Genomic DNA, 23,090 nt, shown 5'->3' with positions numbered 1-23,090 from the left:
TAGGGAGCAGAGGGGAGGGGCCAGCCCTGCCGTGGAGCAGAGAGTCCTGTGCAGCCCAGAGAGCATGCTGGGATGCTGGGGGAGTCTGGTTTAGCTTAACTCAGCAAGGGGTCTGGGACAGACATTGCATAAACTGGTTTGACCCAAATCAGTTAAGTCCGATACTACATTCAACCAGGTTTATCTCAAACTAGTTTCAGCCATTTTCAAACTGGTTTATGTGCAGTGAACATCTGTTCTGTTACAGATTTAAACCAGTGTCTGATCACTTAAACTGGTTTATATATAATGTCTGTCCCTAGCCTGGAAGACCGTGATTATAGCACATCACATGTTGATAGATAAAACTATTCTAGAAGTTCTAGACCCGACCCAATTATATGGAGTGAGTGGTACTGCATTCTTATATTAGGAAGGCAGCTATGACATTCAGTCAGTGGATAGAGTGGGTATGACAAAATGAGCTGCCAGTATTGGATACCAAGTTATGTCTCTCCCCAGCACATTTTCTGACTGCACTGTTATATGGCAGTGAGAGTTGGATAACCCAGAGCAGGCATGAAAAAAGTTTGAACACTTTCCATTCTTCCTTTAGACACGTTGGTTGGCTTGTTCACTTGGATCATTGAAGACTTCCAAAGAATCTCCTATGTGGACAACTTGCAAATGTTCCAAGAACAGTGGACTGGCCAAGACAGGTTCAAATGCTCATAAGAAGGACATGAAGGTTTTCAACCTTAGTGTTGCGGGCTTGGAAGATGCTCCTAGCAACAGCTTACATTGGAGGACTATGTTACATGGTGGAGTTAGAGAGTCTGAAGAGAAGTGGCTGACAGGAAGTGAGTTAAGCAGAGAGGGATGGTTGCCAGGCCTCAGGTATCATTAATATTTCAGCTTTATGTAACACCCACACACACACTGGGTTGTGTATTGTATTTTTTGCGTGTGTGTTTTATATGGGCAAGATGGACCCTGTTGTCCTAGCCATGTGCTCAGCACACAAGAAGCTGGGCAAAGTATGTAAAACCCTCTGGCCTCATTGGCTAGAGCAAGCAGAAGATCCTCTAGGCAGATTAAGGGAGAGGCTGGAGCATGGCATTCCCTAATTGGACAAGGCTTGGGTGATGTCACATCAGGTAAATAAGAACAACTCAATTTAAGTTTTCTAGGTCTTTCTCCTAGAGCTGCTGAGAGCTGCACAGCCGAATTGGGAGCCAAAAAACCTGCTCCCTATGGGGAGGGTCTCCTCACCTCTTCCCTGGAGAGGCAAGCCAAAGCTATGTGTGGGAAAGCCTCAGGTACAGGGAAAGGAAGTCTGTCTTGGAGTTTGAGACTCCTTTTTCCTTGCTCCCACCTTAATTGTAAGTGGGTTAATGCCAGCCATGGGGGTATTAATCCCTGGAGAAAACTGCTCAGGAATGGGTCCTGGCAGTTACTGGCCTGCTCTGTTTTGTAATTGAAGTGTCTCAGCATGGTGGTGTAGGTGAGACTGGGTGTCCAGGCTGCAGCCATAGGCCTGGGCCCTTTTTGCTGTTTCACAGCTATTGCATTTCAGCCTAGCTGTACAGCTGAACCCCAGCCGTATGTTTGGCTGGCAGATTTGGGCCAGGGTAAAGCCTGGCACGGTTTGAGCCAGGGTGAGACCTGGCACTACTAGTTGTTTATTCAGGCCTCAGAGCAGTATAGGTCTGACCAGTTTTTGCTATCCAGTCCAGGCCCAGCGAGATAGGCCTGGGCCTCCTTTTGTCCTTTTTGTAGTTTGTCCCAACCAAGCCACGTGGTTGGCCGGTAGCTGTAGCTCAGCCTGAGCTGAGATAGGCCTCATGTTTCCTCCCAGCAGAGCTAGGATAGGGACTAGGAGTTTTGGGGTGTGGTGTGCCGATGAAAGCCGAGGTTAACCTCGCAAATCTACCATGCAGAAGTGGAGGTCGGCGCGCTACCACTTCTCCAGGAGCAATGGAGCCCCTTGCAATGCAGAAGGACCCACGGTCTCAAGCAGCTCCCCCTGGTGCAGTGAACCCAAGGAGCCGCTCTGGTCTCTTTGGTGTGGGCCCCCTCTCCAGCCCATTGCTGAGGGGCAGACCCCCAGAACTATCCACTGGGGAGACCCAAGTCCCCGACTGGCTGGATATGAATGAAGGCTCCTTAAGAGGGTGCCACCTATAGACTTTGTGCTGTAGTTAGTAGTATTTTAAATTGCATTTGGTGTTTTTCTTTGTTTTCTGTACTATATCTGTCTTTTGTGTTTATATTGCTTGCGGGGGCGGGGGGTGTTTCTATGGGACACCCCAGCAAATTTAGCATTCTTAGATTTCTTGAGCCAAGGTAAAATATGCCTTGGGTACCCCAAAATGTGAACCTGGCAGTTTTTGCTGCACACTGGTGCACAGCAGAAGGGTTACATTTATTTTCTAGTCTTTATTTTAACATATGCACTATCTATCATTATAGAAGTGGACTCCGCCACCCAGACGGAGCCCCTGGTTCCGGGCTCCACGCAGACGGAGCCCCTGGCTCTCGGCTGCGGGGGCTGCCTGTCCCTTTTTCAGGCTCTGGGGCCTGGGAGCATGGTGACCTCCCCTTGCGGGGTCTGCTCCATTTTGGGGTCTCTGGTGCGCCAGCTGGAGGAGCTCCAGGCCACAGTCCAGAGACTGCGTGCCATCAGGGACTGCGAGCAGAAGATAGACTCCTACTGCCAGGCCCTTCTCCTCCGGGAGGCAGAGGGTAGATCACAGTCTCCCTCCACGCCAAAGGAGGACTCTGGGCCCTCCTGCTGTGTCCAGCCAGGGGCATGGACCAAGGTGGTCAAGGGCCCTAAGGCCTGCCGCACCAAGGCCCCTCCCCCATCAGAACTGAGCAACAGGTATGCACCTCTTGCTGCCCCAGCAGAACCTGCTGAGTTGCCGGCCCCCACAGGCAACATGGGCCTAACTGCAACTCCCGCCCCTGCTCTCCCCAAGACAAAATGTAAGGTGTTTGTTGTGGGAGACTCCCTCCTGAGGGGGATGGAGGGGCCAATCTGCCACCCCGACCCCTTAGCCCAGCAAGTCTGCTGCTTCCCAGGGGCCCACATCCGGGACATTGCGGAGAGGATCCCCAAGCTCCTCAAACCCACAGACCACTATCCCATGCTCCTTATTCATGTGGGCACCAATGACATGGCTTGGAGCACTCCCAGCCAGGTCATGAGGCACTACAGGGATTTGGGAGCGGGGCTTAAGGGTCTGGGGGCACAGGTGGTGTTCTCGTCGATCCTCCCAGTCTCAGGCTATGGGCTGAGAAGGGACAGGAGGAACTATGTGGTCAACCAAAGACTGCAGCGCTGGTGTCGTCAGGAAGGCTTTGGCTTTCATGACCACAGCCCGCTCTTTGGCGAGAGAGGCAGCGAGCTGCTGGGAAGAGATGGTCTCCACCTCTCTCCCCTAGGGAGGAGGCTCTTCTCAGCCAGACTGGCTGACCTGCTCCACCGGGCTTTAAACTAAGCCCGTTGGGGGACGGGGGGACTACCGCCACTGCTGGCCCGCTGAGCAATCCTTGCAAAGCCAGCGGATCATGGCACTCAAGGGAGCCCACCCCGGCCCCAGCCCTGGTAAAACCTGTGGGCAAGGAAGGAGCCCCCCAGGGGGCACTTGCCTGCCTGTACACTAATGCCAGGAGCCTGGGGAATAATCAGGAGGAGCTCATCCTCCTGCTCAGTGCAAGCAATTACGATGTCATAGGGATAACGGAGACCTGGTGGGACTCCACCCATGACTGGACCACGGGGATAGATGGCTATACCCTGTACAGGAGGGATTGTGTAGAGAAAAGGGGTGGGGGTGTAGCTCTCTATGTTAAGGAAAGCTACGCGTCCCTGCAAGCCGATATTGGCGACCAGGGTGGACGGCTGGAGACCCTCTGGGTTAAAATCTGTGGGGAACACGGCACAGGGGACACAATGGTGGGAGTCTATTACAGACCTCCCACCCAAAGTCCTGAGCTTGACCAGGAGTTTGCCCAGGAACTGGCTGAGGCAGCTTGCTCCAGGACCATGGTTGTCATGGGTGACTTCAATTACCCAGACATCTCGTGGGAGGATCGCTCAGCAAAATCTGAGCGGTCACAGAGCTTCCTCTCATGCGTGGATGACCTCTACCTGACTCAAGAAGTCTATGGGCCAACGAGAGGCAAAGCGCTGCTCGACCTGGTACTGGCTACTGGGGAGGACCTAGTCGGCGACCTAGTGATCGATGGGAAGCTGGGTGACAGCGACCACGAGCTGATCACCTTCACCATCTGCCGAAAAGCTGGCAAGTCAGTCAGCAACACGCAAGTCCTTGACTTCAGGAAAGCCGACTTTGACAAGCTCAGGAGGCTTGTCAGTGAGGCTCTAAGGGACTGTGACCACAGGGAGAGGGGAGTTCAAGAAGAGTGGTTGCTCCTCAAGGGAGCGATCCTCAATGCACAAACTAAGTCTATTCCATCTCGGAGGAAAGGCAGCAAGAGGGCACAGCAGCCCTCCTGGCTCTCCAGGGACCTAGCAGACCTCCTGAGGCTAAAAAGAAAGGCCTACAAAGGATGGAGGATGGGAGTCACCTCCAAGGAGGATTATTCTGCACTGGTCCGGTCCTGTAGGGAGCTGACCAGGAAAGCCAAGGCTGCAACTGAACTCCAGCTAGCTTTGAGCATCAAGGACAATAAAAAGTCCTTTTTCAGATATGTGGGGAGCCGGAGGAAAAGCAGGGGCAACGTTGGACCCCTGCTGAACCAGATGGGGCAACTGACAACTGACGCCCAGGAAAAAGCCAACCTATTAAATAGGTACTTTGCATCAGTCTTTCATCAGCCCCATGGGACGCCCATGCCCGCTACAGGGTCGGGAAGTCCGGGTGAGGGTGATCCCCTGCCCTCCATTAATGCTGACTTCGTGAAGGAACATTTTGAGAAGCTGGATACCTTCAAGTCAGCCGGCCCTGACAATCTTCACCCCAGGGTACTCAAGGAGCTGGCGAGCATCATAGCCCAGCCTCTAGCACGGATCTTTGAAAACTCTTGGCGCTCTGGTGTAGTGCCCGAAGACTGGAAGAAGGCCAATGTGGTGCCTATCTTCAAGAAAGGGAGGAAAGTGGATCCGCTAACTATAGGCCCATCAGCCTGACTTCTATCCCAGGGAAGATCTTAGAAAAGTTTATTAAGGAGGCCATCCTTAATGGACTGGCCGACGCCAACATCTTAAGGGATAGCCAGCACGGGTTTGTTGCGGGTAGGTCTTGCTTGACCAATCTCATTTCCTTCTATGACCAGGTGACCTATCACCTGGACAAGGGAGATGAGATTGATGTCATATATCTTGACTTCAAAAAAGCCTTCGATCTGGTGTCCCATGATCGTCTCTTGGAGAAACTGGCCAATTGTCGCCTTGGGTCCTCCACGATCCACTGGCTGGAAAATTGGCTCTGGGGTCGGACCCAGAGGGTAGTAATTGATGGAAGTCACTCATCGTGGTGTCCTGTGACCAGTGGGGTCCCCCAGGGCTCTGTCCTTGGACCCATACTGTTCAACATCTTCATTAATGATGTGGACACTGGAGTCAGAAGCGGACTGGCCAAGTTCTCCGATGACACCAAACTTTGGGGCAAAGCATCCACGCCAGAAGACAGGTGGATGATCCAGGCTGACCTGGACAGGCTCAGCAAGTGGGCAGATGAGAATCTGATGGTGTTCAACGCCGATAAATGCAAGGTTCTCCACCTTGGGAAGAAAAACCCGCAGCATCCTTATAGGCTCGGCAGTGCTATGTTGGCTAGCACTATGGAAGAAAGAGACTTGGGGGTCATCATTGACCACAAGATGAACATGAGCCTGCAGTGCGATGCTGCAGCTAGTAAAGCGACCAAAACGCTGGCTTGCATCCATAGATGCTTCTCAAGCAAATCCCGGGACGTCATTCTCCCCCTGTACTTGGCCTTAGTGAGGCCGCAGCTGGAGTACTGTGTCCAGTTTTGGGCTCCACAATTCAAAAAGGATGTGGAGAAGCTTGAAAGAGTCCAGAGAAGAGCCACGCGCATGATCAGAGGTCAGGGAAGCAGACCCTATGATGACAGGCTGAGAGCCCTGGGGCTTTTTAGCCTGGAAAAGCGCAGGCTCAGGGGTGATCTGATGGCCACCTACAAGTTTATCAGGGGTGACCACCAGTATCTGGGGGAACGTTTGTTCACCAGAGCGCCCCAAGGGATGACGAGGTCGAATGGTCACAAACTACTACAAGATCGTTTCAGGCTGGACATAAGGAAGAATTTCTTTACTGTCCGAGCCCCCAAGGTCTGGAACAGCCTGCCACCGGAGGTGGTTCAAGCGCCTTCATTGAACACCTTCAAGATGAAACTGGATGCTTATCTTGCTGGGATCCTATGACCCCAGCTGACTTCCTGCCCTTTGGGCGGGGGGCTGGACTCGATGATCTTCCGAGGTCCCTTCCAGCCCTAATGTCTATGAAATCTATGAAATATATTACTCCTAACACTGCAGGACATGTCATATCTGAACTGCTCTGACACCCATGCCCTCATATGTTTCAACATAAACAGCATTCTTTTATCAGCAGGTGATGCCCCAGAATGTATTTGACATGAAGGCAAATGGGAATTGTACAACCCAAAGTCTGATACATTTAGATATGAATCTTCCCTAAAATAGCTGCACATATCAATGCAAAGGGTCAGTATTTTCTCGGAAAGATGAGACTTTTCATTAGGTTTTGTGGAATGAAGCAATGTATGATGTAACCCCCCTATGAGAATAAACCTGTTTTCATGACTTTTAACTAAAAATAATTACCTATAATAAATGAGCAAGTCATAATTGATTTGAATTGCCATATTTTTATTTTAAATGGTCTAATGCTTCATTACCAAGCTTATTAAAATTAATGGAACTATTTGTAAAGTTATCTTGCAAATTTCTTAATGCCAAAAGATGTGCTCTAATTTGGCTAGGGAGTAAATAGTCTGCTTTTGGGTTGTGTGGGAATCTCAGCCTAAAAAGACATGCGCTATGTGAAGGGTGGGAGGAGAGCCAATATAAGTATGCTAGGGTACATTTTCTATCTACTGTACAGTGAAAAAGCAGTGAATCCCAGGGATTGCATCACTGTGTATGGCTCATATGCACAAATGTACATAGATAAACTCCTCACATGCACAACTGTACATAAATACCTGCATGAGAGATGTGTTAAAATCATGTAATGGTGTGGTTGTCTAGGCCTTATTATGATTAGAGCTGCTGTGAGCTGTTCTGTAGCAATTTGAACTCTGGTGAACAAGCTCCTCCAGGGCAGACTTGGAAAAACGCGGAAACTCACTTCCATCTTCCCGTGAGGTTTTGGATGAAAAGCAAACCTGAAAGCTGCTAATATTTATATTTTGTATTCGACTGCATTATCTGAGAGTGAGATCAGCTATCAAGAGAGCAAACAAGAAATTTTATGTGTGCGTGTGCATGTGTGCGCGCGTGCGTGCGCACACACACACACACACACACACACTTACATTCTTTGTGTCCTTTTTTCCTTTTTGTTTGTGGGAGGACTTCTCCAATAATTTTACTTGAGACTATTCTCGACACACATTTTGGAACTAGGAATTTTGTGTTTGGTGCTGAGTGATCTGGACCACTAGGCAGTTTGTTTGCAACCTTGCACATCTCACATAAAGGAAGCCATGTACCTACCCAGAAGTGCATCGAGCATAAACTGAGTTATCATTATGGTTAACTACTAAGAGTAAATGAAAAGGAAATTTATTAAAAAGAAAGTGAAGATCTATCTTTCACGGTTATGGGGAATATTATGGATGTATATTTAGACAGAAAGAAAACCTTTTACATAACAAGTTTGTTCCTCTCCCAAACCTGTTTACCTGGCATTTGAAATACATATATGAGAAACCCATTTCTTAAAAAAATGGGTTTGGTAAGCAGAAGAAAAACTATTTTTGTACTCCCTTCACAGAACATTTACTCTGAGAGAAATTTTTTGGCAAATTTGTTGAAGGTGCTATCCAAGCAGGCTCATTCCCATCTGAAACTTATTTCAGAGGGCTTTTTTTGTATTTGTACTTCTGTATTTGTACTTCAGTAGGTCTGCTTCTTTGATTGAAGGTTATGGAAATGGTCCTGCCTGTGTTTAATATATGTGCTAACTCTAAGATGACTCCTCACTGTTCTGTAAAGGTGTATATACAGTCAGAGGAAATATAACTTCTGTGTGCTTAGAATGAAAGAAAAAGCATTTCTTTAATACCCTAAAATACCTCCACCCCACATTAAATTCTATAGGACTTTTCCTATACAAAAGTCCTATAGAAGGACTTTATAAGGACCTGTAGAGTTAAGATGAATTCAGATCAGGGATGGTGGTTCAGTTGAATGTTAAAACAGCTAATTCACTGTGAATTAATTTTTCCTATCATCAGACAGATGACATGAGGAGAGGAAGGTCAGAGCTTGAGGCAGAAACACAGGAGACAACGTGAGGTTTCCACAACTCGTTTAAAGTGAGTTTATGTATTGTTGGCATGTTGTTGAGACTGTTCTGCACAAAAGAAGTAAGGGAAGCCTGTCAAGGAGATGCTGGGATTCTGTTTTAGTTTTCTGTGATATTGGTGATAATTTGGGCTTTTCTATCTTTATGCCTGATTTATCACTCCAGTGGCAACACTCAGGGATTGTGTAGATGCCCAGTCTCTGTACAGATTTTGAATTTTTTTGGAATGATTAAATATTGGTTTGTGACCCCTCCTTTATTAACTTGCAGATTCTAAGCACAGTCAAAGCAGTTACTGAAACTTTTCTTCACACCCCAAGAGCTGTTTTGATACTAGCCTTTTATTCTAAAATAATTCCCACTGCCATTAAACCATTTGTGGCTCCATCAGTGGTAGCCAAGATGAAAGTGTTATGACAAATAAGGCCCTGGTTCCAGCCACTGTTCCAAATGCGGTATTGTAGAGATTTATTTTGAGCAGGTTTAGATGATGTAGCAGTTTAAAGTGCTATTGAACATCTGGCTCCCTGCATGCACTAGTGCTCTCTCTCTGCCATCCGTAGAGCTGCACTGCCGGGGAAAACAATAGGATATTTCTCCAAAAAAAGTCAGAATAAGCACAGCCTTAAATAAACCAATCTACCTCCTTTCAGAGCTTTAGTGAATCCCCAAGTACTACTCTGAAGAACCTGAAGAAAGCGTAATGGCCCTTTTTTCAGAGACTCCTTGATTATGAGCCACATCCATATGTGCTCACTGAATTCTGTATTTCCACCAGCCAATATGCTAATTGTGTGCATATGCTGATACTTAGATGGGCAATTACATATTTGGCATGCACAAATGTCCAATTTGATATGCAGAATGAGGGACCCAGTGGAAAAAACTGCCCCTAAAAGCTTCCATATGATGTTCACAGGGTCATCTTTATATAAAAGCAAAATATTCCATGGGGAAAAACACAGTACTTTGAAGATATTTAGTATACAAGTGTGTATGTGTATATCTATACTACAGTGCATACACAGATACATAAACATCTTTTTTTTTTGACGGTGATCCAAGTTATCAATCAGCTAAAATACTGCAATAAAACCTGTCTTTTAATGAAACAAAAGTGAGATGTGAAACTAAAAGGTAACCTGTTTTTAAATGTTTATAAAAGATAAAGGTTTAACCACAAGTCTTTCATCAAATGGAAGACAGTAGAAAAAAAGTTTAGAAAATGCCCTTTGGCTGCTCTTTACTGTGTGGTGAAACCTCACAATATCTCACCTCATATACTATATGGGCCCTAAAGGCAGCTGGAAATGTTTAGAACTACGTCTATTTTGGTACGTGGCTGCCTCTCTATCTATTCCAGCCAACAATGTTGCAGGGAAGGGAGATATTTGCTTAAATGAAAAGCCCAGACCAAAGTGTGAGATGGTAAATGGCGCTCGAGGGTATACAGCAGCCTAAACGGTGCCCTCTGTTAAAAGAATCAGCCACCTGACTGCTCATTAGTTAGCAGTAAATAATGAGAAATAGCTTGAGGCAGGAACCCATAAGTGCAGATGTCCCAAAATATTCACCCACTTTGTGGTGTAATGAGATCTGTAGTGTCATAAGATAAAATGCACTTAATTCCTCTTCTGAGTGAAGTAAAGTGTTTTACAGTCTTTACAAAGTCTAGTGATTTTGAATAGTTTCTTTAGTAAGGATATTTAAAAAAAAAAAGCAAGGACAGTAAGATCCATCAGTAATTACATAGGTTTTCCTTTCCAGTAACATTATGTATCCCCAATGCACATAAGAACAAATGCTGACCCCAGCCAACCCCTGAGATTCAAACCAACCTGCAGAGTTCAGTGGGTGTTGCTCTTTGAATCAAAATCTTTCAAAATCTGAAATTTGCAGTAGGCTCCCTAAAGCTCTCATGGAGTGAACCAACACCCCAAGTATGAATTACTCTTAACTCTGGGGGGTCCTTATGGAAACGTGCATTAGGATTTGATAGGAATGAAGATATTTTAGGGTACTAAAGAAATATAGTAGGGTTGCATAAGAATTACTCTGCATAAAAAAATATGGAATTTAATACCAAATTACTTCTTTCCAGTATGTTTTTGACCTGTACCAGTGATTTCTACAGCTGAGATGTTTACCTATATTACATTTGACTAGACTGGCCATATTTTTAAAGCCTCAGAAGCTCAATTTACATTGATGGTCACAAGGGTATTTTGGTTAAAATTGCCAAAAGTGTCTAAGAGCTAGTCTATACCACTGTAGTGGTGGGCTGCTGTGAGAAGGGGATGAACATATTTGGCCCACCTTGGATGTTTCCCACTCACTACAGTGACAAGGATTATGCCAGTCCATGTTGCCTGTCCCAGAGGTTCAGACTAGAGATGTAGACCATGTCATTGCTTTGGTAAAACTTCTGATTTTCCCTTCAAGAAGAGGACAAATGTTAGTACCTCAGCAGTTTAGGGTTGAAGCTTTGCTGAAAATCAGTGGGACTTAGGCTTCTATGTGGCTTAAGGTTTATCAATCCCAGTGCAACAGTAGCTCCCAATGTGCATGGGGCTGAACCCATCTCACCCATGTTTCACTTATCCAAACCTGCAGGCTCAGTCCAGACCTAGACATTCACCAGTGAGGCTGCTGCAGGATTGCTCCTAGCCCCTGCTTTTGGCCTTTGGTCTTTGGGATACCTGAGGGTATCTTTTTCCTGCTTATGCAGGGGGTCGGACTCGATGATCTATTGAGGTCCCTTCCGACCCTAACATCTATGAATCTATGAGGGCACTGGGGATGACCAGACTCAGTAGTGAATTTCTAGTTCTGGACTATGCCTTTGGACTTATAAAAGCTGGGTATGGATGGAGTGTGCCCAGTCCCCTTCTTCCCTCCCTTCACTAGGTCTTGCTCCTTTAGTGGTATTGATGAGCCATCAGTCTCATGGGAGCCCCACTAATTTTCAACAAAGCTTCAGCAGCTCGTAATCTTTGACCTCTTTAAGGCCACTGTGGTTTTTCCCATCTCTTTGGGATGATCTGTTTAAAATTTTCAAATGGACTGAGATCAAGTGGAATCTGCTCTCCCAGATGTATTGACAATCAAAAAGGAAAATCTAAAGTTTTACCAAAGTAATGGTTTATTCTACATAACATGTCTGAATCTCTGCAACAGCCAACCTGGGCGGAGGTTGATCTAGGGGAGGTGTGGTAGGGAGGTTACACCCCCTTTTTGGACTGTGCTATCGAAGCAGAAGCTGCAGGATTATTTTTAAATTTCTATAACAGATAAGAATCCCCCACACCTTTTCCTGCTGTGCTCAATAGCACATCCCCCCCTATCCGGTACGCTCCCTCCCTGCACTTGCCATTGCAGCTTTCCACGCTGTCCCCTGCTGACCCAGGGGTGAGAGAACTCCAGAGTTGCTCCTGCCCTGCTCTCCTCCTTACTCAATCACACTGGGTGTTTTCTGACAGCTCAGGAGGCAGCCCAGGGAGTGGAAACCCACCTGACCCCACTGCTGCAGTCAGTGTCTCTAGCTGAGCCAGCCTCCCCACAAAGCCCAGCTAGAGCAGGGCAGAAGTGATTCTGGAGCTCCTCCTGCTCCTGGGTCAGCCAGGGACAGCGACAGCAGTAGGTGGTGGGGAGGAATGGGAGGGGATATGCCACTGATCATGGAGGTGAGAGGAGGGGGTACCAAGAGGCAAGGGAAGGAGGGGGCTTGGGATTCTTACCTGACTCAAGGACGTAAATAAAAGTCCCTGTCTGTTGCTGTCATGGAGTGGTTTGCCCATTCCAGGAGTGGGGGGGTGCAGCTAACCCTGTAGTGTGGGTTGCTGCTCCTGCACACCCTTTACAAAATTCTGGAAATTGGGTCTACCCATTTGGGTCTACCCTGGGTTGATGTTGGGCCTGGGTAGACCCAACGTCTAATGCTGTAGCTAGTAGGAAAGGCCCAGCATTCCTTCAGAATGCTATCTCTTTTGGTTTATCACTTTCCCTCTGCCTTCTGCAAGGCAGTGTGCTCAAATCTAGCTTCTAATCTGTAGAAAGGTTTCATTGCTCTCCAGTATCAGATGTCTTATGTCATCCTCTCTCTTCAGCTCACATCACTGTATACTTTTAGGTTACTTTGATGTGTCTAGCTTAGTGTCATACCAAACAGCCCCTACAAAGGTGTGTATCCAGGTGTCTACACACAGGGGATTTTCTAGTCGGTCTCTCATGCTATGGTCATTGTTTGTTTTTCAAAGTCATTCACTACTGTAATCACTGCCGTTGGGTACGCAGGGTTAGGTTCCTGTTTTTCATCTGGACCCCATTTACAATAAAAATCTCCCCTCCTCCTTGAGATATCTGCCCTTTCTTCAAGCTTACTGACACTGCTTTGCATGTTCATTATCTTAGCTGAAGTTGTGGGTTTAAAGCTGCTTCTACCTTCCTATATTTCTGCTCCACATCAGATACTGATTACTAACAAATCAAAGATGATCTGTCATTGTTTTTAAATCCCCAGTCCTATAAAGGGCCTGGTCTTCTCTGTTCAGTTATGTAGAGTTGTATTTCCATAAGAAGGGATGATTCAAAATGTGGATCTAGACTCAGGTTTTTTTGTCCCTGTGTCCCTCTGTTTACAGTGTCAGCATAGGTGCCAAAGGCAGAGGGCAACATTTTCAAACAAGAGTGCCTAACTTTAGGTCATCTGATTTTCAGAGATGCTGAATGGTTCCAAGACTGAAATGGAAGTTATTGATGTCACTGAAAATCATGAGGTGTGAATGTGTTCCCTTTGTGCCATGCAGTTTTCTTTATTTGGGGTTTCACAGAGATAATTTCTTGCTACTGTATTTTTCATACCTTGCTGCTATATATGACCATATCTCATATCTGAGGTATACAGTAACATTGCCTTTAATGTGTTTGTCCCCACAGACCTTCCCCCCCAGCCCCCTCCCTCTCCACCTCCAGAAGAAGGGAAGTGCTATTATATCCATTTTACAGATGGAGAAAACAAGGCACAGAAAAACAAGTGCTAGATCCAAAAAAGGGGTAAGGTATGTTATTATACAGTGCAAGCCCCATGCCAGTTCTGGACACATTAGTAGAACAGGAAGCCATGTAGCTACATTACTGTGGCACTCCATTTAGCCCTATTAGTTTGGTAATCACAGTTATATGGCTATAATGCTCTTACTTCTGGAGCAACTGCAGGCAAGCCTCTGTACACAGTGCTACATTGGGCTTCAGGTGTTCAAAATAGGATGTAGACATTTGTAAGTACAATATTTTGCTCTAGTTCCTGAGGCACTAACTCTGGGTGTACCTGAAAACCATAGGTCCCATTGTTTTTGACCTTAAAGTTTCCCAAGTGCCTAAATGTTTGCTTTTGTCCATGCCCCAAACTGTCTCTGTCTTAAGAGCACTGAGTTGCTCACTACCTGTCTCATACCTAATCTCATTTGGGATCTAGAAATTAGGCTTTTCCCCATCAAAGCCCCCTGAAAGTCTTGCCCCAATGAGTCTCTTATTCTCAGAGAATGCCTAATGTGCACGCAGTATTGGGCTCTGCACAGAGTGCACTGCTGTGGCTGTTTCTTTTGAAGAGTAAGGAGGTGGTAGTAGTGAAGGGGTGGGGGGTGGAAGCAGCAGTCCTTCTTATGGAATAGCCCAGTGGTCCAAGTGCTCACCCTGTAAGCAGGAGATGCATGTTGAAGTCCCTCCTTTGTCTTAAAAGATTTAAGTCCATGTCTCTGGAGATGCCCCCAAACTACCATTGTATAGCCACTTTGGAGTAGGGGACACACTTGAAAATTCACTGGAACAGAAAGAAAATGACCCTGATTAGGGAACTCCCCTGGATTTCACTTCCTGTTTCAGTGACTATATTGGTATTTTATTCAAGGATTGTTTAAAGTAAAACAGAGAATAAGTTATTGCAACAGAACTGAAACCCACTTTTCCTCCCCTCCAGGAGAAAGATGTAACCATGAGGCTAAGCCATTTTGCTCACTGTTTTCCTCTCTGTGCCTCTCTCCAACCCAAGAAACCTTTAATTCTTTCATGCAAAAAATTAAAGCACTTCAGCCACTAGGCTAAGGTATAAAATGGGGTATAAAACATCACCATGTGTCAAAAGAAAGAAGCTACTTGGATTTTGAAAGGAAGAGCTTAGGTATCTCCCTTCAGGAGAGAAGGTTTCAGAGCAGTTCATTTCAAATGCTGGCAGGTGCCTCCTGGTAATTAAGCACAAGGTACCTAAGACCCAAAGAGGACAAAGTTTAAGACACAGCCCTGTTGTCATTGTCTCCTGTTGCCTGTTGAAAGTGACTTCTAGATTGACATGCTGGCTGTGTTGGATCCCATGCTGAGGCACCTAACTCAGGCCTTTGGAGATAGGACCCAGTGCCTAAGACTTAGATGCTGTGATGTATTGTAACCCAGTACCCAAGTGACTTTTCCTAGGTCATGGAGGAAGACTGTGTTGATATTGCACCAGCATCTCCTGAGTCCCTAGCTAATGCCATAACCATTGGACCCTCTTTTCCATCTTGATGCGAATGTGTGGACTCAGTTTTTGGTGTCTGCAAAGAGACTTTTATGGAAAATATGCAGTTAGAAATTTCTGGCTTGACTGGGCATGGAGACTGAGCTTCTATAGGTTACCCCTGGCAGCTGGCTATGACTGAACATGTGTTAGCCTGGGAAAGTGACTATGCCAGTGCCCCTGTTATACTTATTCTGTGGCCATGCAGAGGAGTACATTTTCTAGGATGATTAATCTGGCACCTTTTACAGATTTTAAACTTGTCTTCTCTCGCGCGCACACACACACACACACACATGCACACACACACGTAACTGGAGAGAGAAGTGGGAAATCCAACCTCAATAAACTCTCCATAAAATCCACAAATTAAGGGCAAGTACATCATGAAAGCATATTAGTCAAGGAGCTATAAATTCCAGCAAATTGATTGTCAAATATAATCAAAAACACACTATATTATATATTAAGTTGAAATAAATACCAAACCAACCTCAGGCTGTAAATGTTTAAGAGTGGCCCTTCATACCATGTATATCTGAGGTACAAATAAAGCAAATAAAAAGTTAAGAAAAAGTTTGTGTCATAATGTGGTGAACTGAACTGGAAATGTGGCACTTTTGATTGCATCCAAAAGCCGACTGGGAGCCACTGCTCAGCATGAACCACTTTTATGGAATGCATACATTATCATGTCCTACTTTATAAGGGTTGAGGCCTCAACCCTCACTAGTTGAAGCTCCTGGGAGGTCTTGAAGTATATTCACAGAAGTAGTTGTTACGGTAATGCTGTGTGCTGATATTTTGACTATAGTATGTGGACTTCTTTAGGTAAAGAAGGATAATAATTGCTGATCCATTCAAAGATCGGAGTCAGCTGTCTCCTGGGAATCTAAGATCTTCTGTGGATCTAGGAAGATTTCAAGTTTGTTGCTAGATACTATTTACCTTCCAGTAAGCTGTCCTCCAGGCCTGGATTCCATATAAAAAGAATGACCACATCTTTGTTGTATGGGCTTGCCATTGCTGCCATCTAAGAGAACTGAAGAAAATGACTTCTATGTGGCTCCAGAATGGCACAGAACAAAGGATGGATTGGGGGGTGTGTGGCAGCATGGTCTCACCCTGCTTTGGTTGTATGTTGCATATGAAATGAGCAACTTGAGCTCACCAGCATGTCAGTCCTGCCAGAGCTCCACATGTGTTTTGAGCTTTGTGCTCATCACTGGTCAATGTGGGGTCTGTATAGAGCTACTGCTTGCATGCAGCTCCAAAACCTAGAGGAGAATACTAGAGTTGAGTTCAGCACAGGGGGCTGGGGGCAGAGGGGAGGGCGCAAAGAGGGAGGGGTTGAATGGCAGTGTTGCTAACCCCTTGGGGCCTGGAGCCATGTGAAAGCAGGACTCTGGCCAGACCCAGCACCAACCACCTGGTGAGCTCTGAGCTCATGGAACATGCAGTACTTGAGCCAGAGCCTGCATTGACATGCCGGGGAGCTCAGATAGCTTCCTGGCATCCAGGCTTGCAGTGAGAGGGGTACCTCCATGTCCTCTTTAGAGGTACGGCACATACCCAATGAGCTCTCTTCACTGAGAGTGAACCATGTAGTCATGCCCACTGCAGCCCAATCCTGGATCCACCCATGCGTGGATCATAGAGACTTTCTATTCTTGAAGGTAATGGGGTTTTGTCTCAGGAAATTCTGGTTTTGGGTACACAGGGTACTCAGTATGGGAGCCATGCAAATTCATGGTACTCAATGCTTTGCAAGAGCTGATCCACAGTGTTTACTAAGCACTGAAAGAACAATGTTTTTTTAACTGGGCTTCAGTGTATGGTATTTTTAAAGCAAAAGAATCTTATTTTCAGCTTCCAAATAAACAAACAAAACTCAGCATCCCACAAGCTGACAAGAGATGTGGTCTGCAATAGACCAAAGAGTATGTCATTGTTTCTGTTTGTAATTTAAAATGATCTGACTGGGATAGTCAGTCCTTGGGCTGGAAGCCAGTTTCTTCTCTATTTAATATATACTCAATACCAGTTACCAGGGTGCCTTCCTGTCTGGATAATTAATGTGATATAGACCTATGGTTTCCAGTATCATATATTAGGAATTTCTTTTCTCAGATCCTGTGCAACTGATCATAATCCTTCAGCAGGAAAACTGTTTAAAAGTTATGGCATCAGGGCTTCTATTGGAAGCCATTTAGCTTAAAATAAGCAATGCATGATGTCATGACCTACAGCATTGTTCCTAAGCCAACATGTCTACATTATGAAAGACACCTCCAGCATGGCCAGCATGTTAATTTTGTCATGTAAGAAAGCCAGTGACTGAATTCATACTGACAAAAAGATGCAGATGTATTGCAACAGGATCATGGCAAACTATAGAATTACTCCCTGAAGAAGTAAGCAACTAAAATTCATGGGACTCTCAGAATCCAGTCTGAACAAATTAACTGTGGGCCAAATGTTGGTCCTGTTGAAGTCTTTTGACTTCAAGGCAATTACGATATTGACCCAGAAGCAGAAAATTGTTATAAGCTGGGAGGGAAATGTGGACAGTGTGTTGAAAATGAAATCACTTGGGAGATTACTTTGATTTTGCTTTATTATCAATGGGGTTTCATTCTATCCAAATTTTCTGCAAGAGGGTTTCAAATGAAAAACAGAAGCTTGCTCTGCGTAATTCCCAAATAATTAATTGAAAATATCAGACAGATTTCATTCACCTGGAGCCTGCGTTGTACAATGTTTCCTTCTGTCAGTAACTTTTTGCCAAAGCCCTTCAGGTGAAGATAGACTTGAGAAGTGTCCTGAAGCTGCCTGAAACCTGATACTTCCTTCCTGGCAGGATTAGAGTCATATTGTCAATATCATGTCAATGTGAAATGGAAACAGCAATGTTTACAAAATTAACAAATGGACTTCAAGTTAAACACTGGGCAATTTGTGAGGCTGACTTTTTTTTTGAGGGCTGACCAGTCTCAGAGGATTACTTGCAGGTGAACTTTCTGTTATTCTTTCTGGATTGACTTACTTTAACATCATGTCATTTTTAATTGCTTTTCTTGAGAAAATATGCTTGTAACCTCATCTTGTTAGCCTCCTAAGAGTGATCTGTATGTTAACCTTTTCCCTAGGCTGCTTTCACCATTCTTAATTCATGTATATAGTTTTACTGCCTTAAAATCAATTACTCTGGTTGGGAATATATAAAAACTGCATTCTGCATACAATATGTGTTGTGGAATATTATGTTCTGAATTTCCACCAGGGAATGCCTCCAGTGCTCAATATGAATCTCCTATCAATACTTTCATTAGACACTTTATTTACAATACAAGACTCAAATGCAATGCAAAAGCAGTGTATTAACTTTACATACTGACTTCAGTAAAGGGATGTGTAAATCTTTACAGGATTGGCACTTACTTATATATATAAAAGCAAAAGCCAGAGAGGAGCAGCAGTAGGAACTGGTATTACAATAAAACCTTGTATACCCATGCAAGAGATGTCTCACACATCCATAATTACCTCAGCCAGCACCTCTCATAGTATGATCCTTGGGCCCTTTTCCAGCAGTAAATGGTGCAGGTGGATCCTTGTGCCTGAATAGAATCCCACTGTCGTCTGCAAGGTTCCCCGTGATACAAGGGTTCGCTCACTCAGTTCTCCTGGAAGTATTGGGGTGGAAATGTTTATTGCCACCATTCCCATTGTATTAAGTAGACAGGCCACATACTATTTTTAATAACCTGTGCTATATCTGGTGAACTGAGAGTACATAACTTGTTTTAGCAAGGAGGAACTATGAAGTGGAAGGAGAGAACAGTAGATATCCAGAACCAAAATAGATTGCTTTTACTTTTTACTCAAGGGACACTTGAAAGCTAATGAGATTCCTTCACCTATAAATTAAAATATCCGTGTCTTTTTTGTTTAAAAGGAATGATTCACTGCCAAGGTTTTTATCATGAAGAAGCTGTTTGAATCTGTTATTGTGGTTATATAGCATTTGCCACTTTTTTCCTCTAAGTCTGTACCAAAAGCCTCAAAAAGCAGATCTATCGGCATCTACTGTTTCTTCAAAACACTGTGTAGTGTCTAGAAAACTGATCTGTCAGACATGCTTGTCATATACACATATTTCGTTGTTAAATGTGTCCAGGCATGAATTTTGGCAGGATTTCTTCACAACTATCTTGAACTTTTCTTGACACCTTATGTGGCACGTAATACATCAGAAGTTCAATGCTTGGTAAGCACTTAACTCTTTCATTATAAGCCTAAATACTCCTTTTATAATTATTCTCCTATAAACAACATGACTTAATACTTATGCCAAAAGGCAAAAGCTCATGCTGCAGGTGCTACGCTCTGTTTGTCTGCGGTTTGACAATTTTGCTTTTTACTGTGCCAAAATCCTCTTCTGTGCTACCCTTGTCACTGTAATAGCTGAGTGCCTTCCAGTTCTGCAGTAAGCGACATGACTAACATCTGTCATGGGTGGTTTGTGTTGCTTCTAAATGTCTCACTAGTGATAATGCTCAGCTTGGGCGTCAGTTCTTGTAAATGCTTCAGAGATCACACGTAACTGCAAGACATGTCTTATGTATAAAGGGGCAGAGTTTGATATTAACGTCTGTATTAAGCCAACTGAAGCAGAAGACTTTTTCTTTTAACACAAGGAGGAAATGTATTAGTTATATAGATGATAAACTAAAGAACAAGATGACTGTAATGATTTGCAAAACCTATTTTGCCAGATGGGAAAACTGAGCCACATTTAAAACCAGAGATACAAATAAAAGCCATAAATTCTATTGCTCAGACCTTCCTTTAAAACACGTTTCTTTCTATAGGGCTGATTTGAAAAGAAAACAAGGTAGGGAATGCTCCTTTCTTCCTTTTGGCCTGATGTAGGATATCAGGGAAAAGCTTGCCAAATGTTATGATTTGTTCAATGATCGAACTTTAATATCATGCACATATTTGGATTAAAAAGAAATGAACTAGAAAAAGATAATAGTCCTAAATAGACTAAATCCAATACATCTTAGTGAAGTAGTAGAAATTCCTGGCCATTCTCACTGTATATAATTTAAAAAAAAAAAATGTACTGTTACCTCAGGCATTAGAGTACAATCATGTATGTTACTTTAAGCAAATTTCTTATTTCATCAGTGTTTGTTAAATGCAGTGCATAAAACTGAATTCCTTGCTAAAATAGGGGCTTTCTTTTGTCTGCCTTAAACCCAAAATTGTTAGCACAGTTGTATCAGCTTCCAGTCTCCTCCCATAGCTTCTCAGAGCATGTACAAATGGCAAAAGGTGTTAAGAGATGCGACTTTCCTTCAGGCTGTGAAGCAGAGAAGTTTAATGATAGATTTATTATGGAGAAGCTTGAGCGCTTTTCAGAACTATGTTTAAACTTTGGGCTCTTTTTTAAACACAGTTCAAAGAGCACAGTTTAATAAGGAAAGCTCCATGCTGTCTATACAGAGGAGCCCAAACCAAGCTGTCACTGGATATGAATTATGGAAAAGTTCAGATCCATAATATAACTTTATTTTTTGTGCTTTGGATAGCTATGAGCACATTGCTGATGCTAAAATCTAATGGTAAATAATCATCCAGACCTCCATATATATAATATAATGATCAGCTTCAAAATCCCAGGTCAAAACAAAACCAAACTCTGGTACTAGTTCATGTTTGTATCTTGACTTTTATAGCTTGGGTTAATCTCAAGTGCTATCCTATTACTGCAATAGACACTCATTTAGCAATATATATTTTTCCAGAGTTTAACACTGAGAATCCTTGATACAGCTTTTTGACGGTCATTATAGGTTGTGATCTTGTTTAAAAAGTGCAAACTATTTTCCTACTTCTTGCCTTGCAGTTAAGTAAGTGCTTTAAGTTTACTGCTGTCATGTTAAATTACATTGCTTAAAACCCCAAAGATTATGCATGTCAAATATAAGAAAACTGGGAAAGTCTGAAAGGTTATCACAGTGTCTCAGAGATTCCTGAGTACTGAAACCAATCAGAGATAGACTGCCTACTGCAAATCCTAGTGTGACAGCTTCACTCAACTTCTAGTCTTGTCAAATCATTGGCCAATCTGACAGTTCTTAGGCAATAAAGTAAATAAAGGATTTGGAGCATCAACAAAGGAATGTTTAAATTCATTCCTAATATTTTTCCTATTCATAACATGTCATGAAGTCAGTGAAAGTATTAAGGCAGCAAGTCTCAGCTTTTAAGCAACTCAGATGGCATTAAAAGTGCTAGCAGAAGCTTTGGAAGAAATCTGGCAACTAAACCGAGGAAATCAACTGTTTGCCTGTTAATGGCCCAAGACCATCTCTGAATTAAAAGAAACACAGAACAACACTTTTAAGATGGCATTTCATTTTACACAATCTATGTGCTACACTTATCTAAAAGGGCAGTCCATTTTTTATGGGAGAAATGGAACTCCTATGTACCGTGTTGCTGCTTGGACCAAAAACCAAGAAAGAAATGATCGTCTATGGTACTGATCATTAAAGGTCACCATTTTGAATAGTGTCCTTATATGTGGCCACATAATATCTATATGCCCAAAATTTTACAAATGACCACCATTATCCTCAGCTGGTGTTACTGGGTGCTGACTGCTTTTGAAAATCAGGCCACTTAGGTACCTAATATATATAACCATAGAACCAAGATTTTCAAGGCCAGTTAGTGCATTGGGATGCCTCAATATGGCATGCTAATCTTGAGGTACCTTAAAAAGACTTGTTTTCACAAAGTACTGGGCATCTAATCTCTGACAGCTTGGTCACTTTAAAGTCGCTAAGTTTGGGTACCTAAGAATCACTAGTTTTCATGGAAAATCTTGGCATAGGAATATTAAAAATATAAATCTTTAACTAAATGTTTTCCTAAATCTCTCAGAGAATGATTTGATAGTGTGTTGTTCACAATATGTTAAACTAGGTATTAGTAGCACACAATTTGTATCACAGCTTTAGCTGAAGGGTGGTTTATGAGTGACTATGGAGAAATTATATGCCAGTTTTTAAACTAGTGTGGCTCTTGATTGCATATTTATTGAAATATTAAGAATCCCTATCCCCATTAAGACACCTAGAAGTGACCCTTTTTTATTTTGTGTGGCATGCACATGGCAATAAATTACTTGTTGTCATTATTCAAAGTGACTAATGGTCTGTTAGTCTTTTAGGATGTAATTTAAAAGTAATTTGTCTTAGGAAGAATAACTAAAAGTATATTCCTCTTGAGGCAATGTTCGATTTTTTTAAAGAAAGAAGTCTACTAACTGTTCGTGTTTTATGATATGATGCTCGGTTTGCAACCGATATTTTTGCAAATGCTATGTTATTGTGGCAAGAGACTGATAAAGGTCAATTATTTTATCGGTATTATTTCTTTAAAAAATTGTCTAACTAGATTCCCATAGGTGTAAATCTGTGTAGGTTAACAGAGACTGCCAATTTAGAACAGCTGAGAACCTGACCTGCTAGGTTTGAAGGGAATGTTAGGTATGTTCATTTACTGGAGTATTGCTATTCTATTAATTTTTTTAACTGAACCAGGAACAAATGTACTTTATTTCCCTTCATGCTTGCTGAATGAATTAAAGGTTTTGAACCATGTGAGAAAAAGAAATCTTTATTGATGGATAACGATTTTCTTTACTGTTGGAATCAATGAACTTAATTATATAGTAGAGCAGTGGTGCTCAACCTTTTAGGCCAGCAGGCGAGATGGGCAGTACCCGAACTCTCTGTGGTCCAGATCTGGTGGGGCCCCATGCAGCCATGCTGCCCAGCCCCAACCCCAAGCCACTGGCTGGGAGGAAAGTGGGCATGGGCTGGCACCAACCTGCCTGTGTGGCCCAGATCAAACCTGCCCTGCAGGACTTGGGATTTTGGGAGTAGTGGCAGTACTGCTACTGCTCCCCTGCCGCCAAGTTTAACAACTCGTGGGGAT

The sequence above is a fragment of the Alligator mississippiensis genome, chromosome 1 (genome assembly GCF_030867095.1).
Source record: "Alligator mississippiensis isolate rAllMis1 chromosome 1, rAllMis1, whole genome shotgun sequence".
NCBI lineage: Eukaryota > Metazoa > Chordata > Crocodylia > Alligatoridae > Alligator > Alligator mississippiensis.
This window is presented reverse-complemented; position numbering follows the sequence as displayed.